At 38.7% G+C, this 6647-nt stretch overlaps 1 pseudogene; it reads right to left on the bottom strand.

Annotated features, from left to right (window-relative positions):
• Window positions 1-535: 535 nt before the first annotated feature.
• On the bottom strand, window positions 536-6148 carry LOC121454997 (annotated as a pseudogene).
• Window positions 6149-6647: the final 499 nt, after the last annotated feature.

Below are 6647 nucleotides of genomic sequence, written 5' to 3'. Positions count from 1 at the left end.
TATAATCCAAAATACTGACAGGTGTGTGCAGCAGTTGGAAATCTTCCACATATATCCAGTAGAAATTTATAAGAACACAGATTTTTTTATCTTTGTTTTTTTTATTTTTATTTTGCTATACATTTTTTCCAATCCCCTCTTCCTCCTCTTTCCCCTTCTACCCTCTCCCATGACCCTCACACTCCCAATTTACTCAGGAGATCTTGTATTTTTCTAATTCCTATACAGATCTATGTATGTCTCTCTTAGGGTCCTCTTTGTTATCTAGGTTATTTGGGCTTGTAGACTGTTGGCTGGTTTTTCTGTGCTTTATGTCTAAAAGTCACTTAAGTACATATTATATTTGTCTTTCTGGGACTGAGTTACCTCACTCAATATGTTTTTTTTATTATGGGTACATTTACCCTTGCCATTAACAACCTTCAAAACGTAATAGTATACAAAATATAAAATATCTTAAATATTTCTAAAAATCGCAAAAATAGATTGTATGAAAATAATTTTATCTGAGTTCTCCCTCATGTTGAGAGGCAGCTTAATTTGCCTTGAGTTCATAAACGTTGAGAGGATAGGAGTATGCCCTGCCTAGGAACATTCAGTCCCAGAAGAATTAAATAGATCATAGTAATTTCAGAAAAGAATGAGCACCATGGAGAGTGAGTTGTTCCACTTCTCTGACTGCAGCAAGGAATACATTTGGTAGAAGATGACACTGCCCTCAATAAGGATAAGCAGGTTCAACAGCATTAATGGGCAATGAAATAAGAAATAAGAGTGGGCATGAGATACATCTGAAGGCACTGCCATGTTGTAAGTTTCCATGGCTCTATATAAACATCTGCTGTGCCACCCCTTGAGGCCATATGTGTTTTCTGTCCAAATGTGCTGTGAAGCTTTGCTGTAGAACCCATGTTCCAACTTCTGCCACTTGCCCTGGTGAGACGTTTATTTAAGTAGCAAATCACATTCATTTTTGATGGTAGCAGTTGCATGGTGAGCATGACAAAAGAAATATTCCACACCATAAAGAGGTAGTAACATGAACAGTGCATGTCCTAATACTGGGTACTCTTCCCAAAGCACAGCGGGAGAAATGCAACATAGTAGGCACTGAAGAGGGAGTTGAAAGCAACTCCCATGATTCTGTAGTTGAAATCTGCTTTAAAACATTCTACTTTATTGCAAAAGAGATTGGGAAATAGGGGGCAGCTGTGGGTGGGGATGGGCGTGCCATTATTAAATTATTCTTTCACATACTCCAGCAATAAGGAGAGGAAATCTTTGGATTTGGCTGAACTGCCCACATTTGAAGTACCTAGCCTGGTGCTGAAACACGTAGTTTGTGGGAAGACAGGTTCTATCTTGGTGGAAACAGCAGAGAAAAACATGAACACCAAACGAATAACCAAGGAAGAGGAAATTGAGGACCGAATGGCTTCAGAAAAGATTAACCAGGGTCCAGCAAAGAACCCATCCTCACAGAGTAAGTACCACCAAGCAGGCTAGTATCAGAGCCATGGAGTAAATCATAGATGCTGTTTTATGAGGCAGTGTTTTTTGTATCTTTGGAGCCTGTCCTGGAACTAGATCTTGTAAACCAAGTTGCCCTCAAACTTAAGAGACCTGCCTGCCTCTGCCTCCTGAGTGCCACCACCACCAGGCTGAATCAATGTGTTTTATTAAAGAAAGAAAAGTTAATAAACAAAATTGCTAATAACAGTCTTCTAGATGTCCTTGCAAATCAGGAAGTATCAGTTACCTTTTATGAGAGACAGACACCTGAATTACTGCCTGAAAAGGTTTGACTGCCATTCAAAGAACCTGGCAATTGCTAATGGAATGTTTGCCATTCTCCTAAGTGTTCAAATCTTTCAGAAGCAATTGCTTTGTGGCAGGATCTATACTAAACATATTATGTTTACTTCCTAAGTTTTTATATCAAGTCTGTAATATGTGTTTTTATCTATTAAATTTTTATATCAAGTCTGTATTATTCTTTATCGACTAGTACCTAGGTGCTACTTACTGTAACTTCTAGATGAATGAACTGTTTAGAGATATTAAGTGTTAAGGTATGGTGGTATATATGTGTAATTCCAGCACTTGGGAGGCAAAAACAAGAGGAACAAGATGACTGTGAAGTCAAAGTCATTAAGCAAGCAAAAACAAACAAACAAAGAACACACTTTTTATCCTGTAATTTTATGCAATATCCAAAGTGTTAGTATCCTGTGAAGAAAAAAAAAACAGTATCTGCCATGAAAACACATGGACATGAACAACCACACAACCCTGAGCAGGAGGATAAATATTCAAAGATTATCCAAGATTATCCCCAAGTCTTGTGGGTATTATGTGTAGAAAAGATACAAAAGCAAAGTCAACATACTAAATGATTAAAAGTATAAAATGCACAGAACATGGAAAAATAAAAATACATTATGCATACATACCTACAGATAGACAGATAGTAGATATCCATGAAAGATTCTTCAGTATTAGGTTTTCATATGGCTTTTCTAAAGTGTTTCAGTGTTTTTGGTCCCCTCCAGATTTCCCATTTACTCTGTCCTACCTTCTTCTTCCCCATTTAGTCTTCCCATTCTATTTACTCCTTAATGATACTATATAAATTTTTTTCTTCTTTAGGAGATTTCATCTCTCACCTCTTGATGCAGGGCAGTAAGATGTAGAGTCAATCACTTTAGACATGACCTATGTGAAACTTTATAGTAGACTTTGTAAATGTAAGAGCCATTCTTTACCAGGCTTTTTCCTTATCCACCAACCAGTTCACAAATCATGACATGGCAACTTCTTACTTGTTTTGAATGCTTGGCCTAGCTTAGGCAGTTTCTCACTAGTTCTTTTAACTTAAATTAACCTGTTTCTCCTTACTTTTGCCTTGGCCCATTGTAGCTTTCTTCCTTTCATTGCTGACTGGTGATTGCAGGACTTCTTGCCCCTGTACTTTCTTTTCCCTCCTTCATTCTCTTCTCTTCCTTCTTTTTCACCTTTAGCCTAGATTTCTCCTCCTATTATTCTCTCAGCCTGACAGCCCCCTTTCCTTTCTCTGCCTAGCTATTGCCCATTCAGCTTTTTGTTAGACCAGCCAGGTGCCTTAGACAGGCAAGGTGAAACAAATGCAACACATCTTTATACAGTTAAAGTAATATATCCAGAATAAACAAATTGCTTAGTTAAAATAATATTCCACAGCACCATGCTGAACACAATTAATGGAGAGTATAATTCTAAAAACAGATTTATAAACAATATGCATGAACTTGCTGTCTTTGGAGTATCATATGTTTTCTTACGACAAATACATTTATAGAAAATCAAAAATGTTTATTTTCAATAGTAACTTATTTACTAGGAATTTTTGAAAGGCATCAACCTTATAAGGCAGATCCTTTTAACTACACGATGTGTTAATGCTCTTTCCTCTCATAATCTCATATGGCATGGCGTTATTCAGAGGTGTGACTTTGTTGGAGAAAGTGTGTCCCTGGGGATGTAGTCTTTGAGGTTTCTTGTACTCAGCATATTGCCCAGTTAGTCAGTCAAGTTCTTCTTGTCTGCAAGACATAGGACTGGGCTATTTCTCCAGCACCATGTCTACCTACTTGCTATCATGTTCCCCAACATGATGGACTGACTCTGGAACTGCAAGTGAGACATCCCAGTGAAGTGTTTTCTTTATAAGGGTTGTCATGGTGATGGTGTCTCTTCACAGTAAAAGTAAACCCTATCTGAGACACATTATATTTATACTTATTTAATTTTTCTTTTCTGTTTCTGAAGTCACATTTTAAAAAAAGGCCAAAATTCTTCTTTCCTTTATTTATTAGTCTATACTCAGTAAATTCTTCATGCATCAGACAAATAAAACCTTATAGATTTTATTATTTTGCATTCTTTTATTATATTCTTGTTATTTAAAACAATTTTCAATTTAAAGTTTATTTTGATCCTATTCATTCCCTACTCAAATATTTCAGATCTTGTCACGCTCCCTACTCTGACAATTTAAAGTTCTTTCTCGAAATAGAAACAAAAATAATATAAAAATAAACCCTCAAAACAAAAAACAAAAAAAAATACAAAATAAAATGGCAAAACAAAGAGTCCTCCAAACTGTAACAAAATTAATGCATACACATACCACACACACAAACACACACACACACACACACACACACACACACACACCACCAAAAAATGTCAAGTTCTAATCAGAATATTTCTGACCAACTACTCCTGAACATGATGTCTTCCCTGGAGTGGTTGATAAGACCAGTGTCATGCCATTGAAGAAAATTGATTTTTCCCTCTGCTAGTGGGTATAAATGACAGTTTGGTTGTACATTTACCCTAGTGGATAGGTTTTCATTCATTAATTCATTCATTTATTTTTTTAAGAAACATAAAACAAAATGAAATATAATAAGATAAAACAAGAGCTATCATATCAAATTGGGACAAAACAAAAGAAAAAAAAGGAGGAAGAGGAGAAGAAGAAGAAGCAAAAGAGTCATTTAGAGGCTCTTGGTTTTTTGATATCTTCTATCTACTCTGCCTCCTACCCTCTTTATGTCTTCCCTTCCAAGGGATTCTCAGAACTATGAGGGGAGGGATTTGAAGAAGACATCTTGTTTAGTGTTGAGTGTTCCAAGATATTTCACTCTCTGCATGTTGTCTGGCTGTGGTTCTCTGTATTTGCTTTTTTCTTAAGCAAGAGGAAGCTTTTCTGCTGATGGCTCATCAAGACTCTCATTAGTAGTCCTTTTATCACTACTTTTTTTTTTCTTTTCATAGATGACTATGATTTGGATCCCTGGGCTATCTACTCTCAGGTTCTTGTCATCCATCAGTGGTGGATATGGATTCCATTCCAAAATTTTATTTGTTTCTTTAGACAAATCTTCTAAATGTTTTAGAATTGAGGTCTATGGATTTCTTTTATAGGAGAGTAGAATGAAGGAATTTTATGTTTGATTATTTTCATAACAAAAGCAAACTTTAAAATATATTAAATTTTAGGAGTATTGCTTCTGGTGTTATTAGGAGACAATTGTTCATCCTAGAAAACACATATACAAGAACCATTTTATGGACTGGATAGGTTATATTTAGAAATTCTTATGTCTATACAAATATAGACACCAACCTCCTAAAAAAAATGGGGGCCACCTATGACCCCAAAGAGTAACATTGGGTCTTCAAGGAAAAGACTGTTATGCCAATGAGAAACCTTACTGGAATGACAGGAAACTGGCCTCTACCTCCCAAACAGAGATGGGGCCCTACAAAAGGTAACTGATAAAAATAAAACCTGTGCTCAAGTAAATGCAGGTAAGACTAAGCTTGGGCCAGGGGTCCGGGTACGGGGGCATCGCCCCGGAACTCATTGGGAGATTGACTTCACCGAAATAAGACCTGGACAATATGGATACAAATACCTATTGGTATTCGTGGACACTTTTTCAGGATGGGTGAAAGCCTTTCCCACTAAGCACGAGACTGCTAAGGTTATAACTAAAAAGCTCTTAAAAGAAATCTTTCCCAGGTATGGCATGCCCCAGGTATTGGGCACTGATAATGGACCTGCTTTCGTCTCCCAGGTAAGTCAGTTGGTGGCCAAGCTATTGGGGATTGATTGAAAATTACATTGTGCATACCGACCCCAAAGTTCAGGGCAGGTAGAACGGATAAATAGAACCATCAAGGAGACTTTGACCAAATTAACGCTTGCAACTGGCTCTAGAGACTGGGTGCTCCTCCTTCCCCCAGTCCTCTACTGGACCCGGAACACGCCGGGCCCTCATGGACTCACCCCATTTGAGATACTATATGGGACACCTCCACCATTCATTAATTTCTTTGACTCAAATATTGCTGATTTTGCTAACAGCCCTTCTCTGGAAGCTCATTTACAAGCACTGCAGATTGTCCAGAGAGAGGTCTGGAGGCCATTAGCTGCAGCCTATCGGGAACAACTGGACAAACCGGTGGTACCACATCCCTTCCAGATAGGAGACACTGTCTGGGTCAGCAGACATCAGACCAAAAACCTAGAATCCCGCTGAAAGGGACCATACACCGTACTGCTGACCACCCCCACGGCGCTGAAAGTTGACGGCATCGCCGCCTGGGTCCACGCCTCCCACGTCAAGGCAGCCCATCACCCTGAGGAGAAGGAGCCAACTGCGACCCCACCAAGGAGAATCCAGCGCACCCAAAACCCGTTAAAACTAAGACTCACCTGTGTGGCCCCTTGATTATTCTCTGGGCCCTGCTAGGACTGGTAGGGACAACTCTAGGGGGGAGCCCACACCAGACATACTCCTTAAAATGGCAAGTCCTGTCCCCAAGTGGAGAGATTGTTTGGGAAATTCAGGGCAACCATGCACTTAACACTTGGTGGCCTACTCTCACACCCGATTTTTGCCAGTTAGCTGCAGGATCAAATGACTGGGACCTAGAGATTCCCGTATCCACTTAAAGCAATTGAATGGAAGATTCCATTCAAAGTCATAAGAGACATAGGGGAATGAAAGACCCCCGCCCAGCTTGTTAAACAACTTAGCACCGGTAACGCCATTTTACAAGGCTTGTACTGAATATTCAGGGTTTGAACAAAG

Source organism: Microtus oregoni, unplaced genomic scaffold, assembly GCF_018167655.1.
Source record: "Microtus oregoni isolate MIOR12 unplaced genomic scaffold, Mior012 000013F_ref0000133, whole genome shotgun sequence".
Taxonomy (NCBI): domain Eukaryota; kingdom Metazoa; phylum Chordata; class Mammalia; order Rodentia; family Cricetidae; genus Microtus; species Microtus oregoni.
This window is presented reverse-complemented; position numbering and strand designations above follow the sequence as displayed.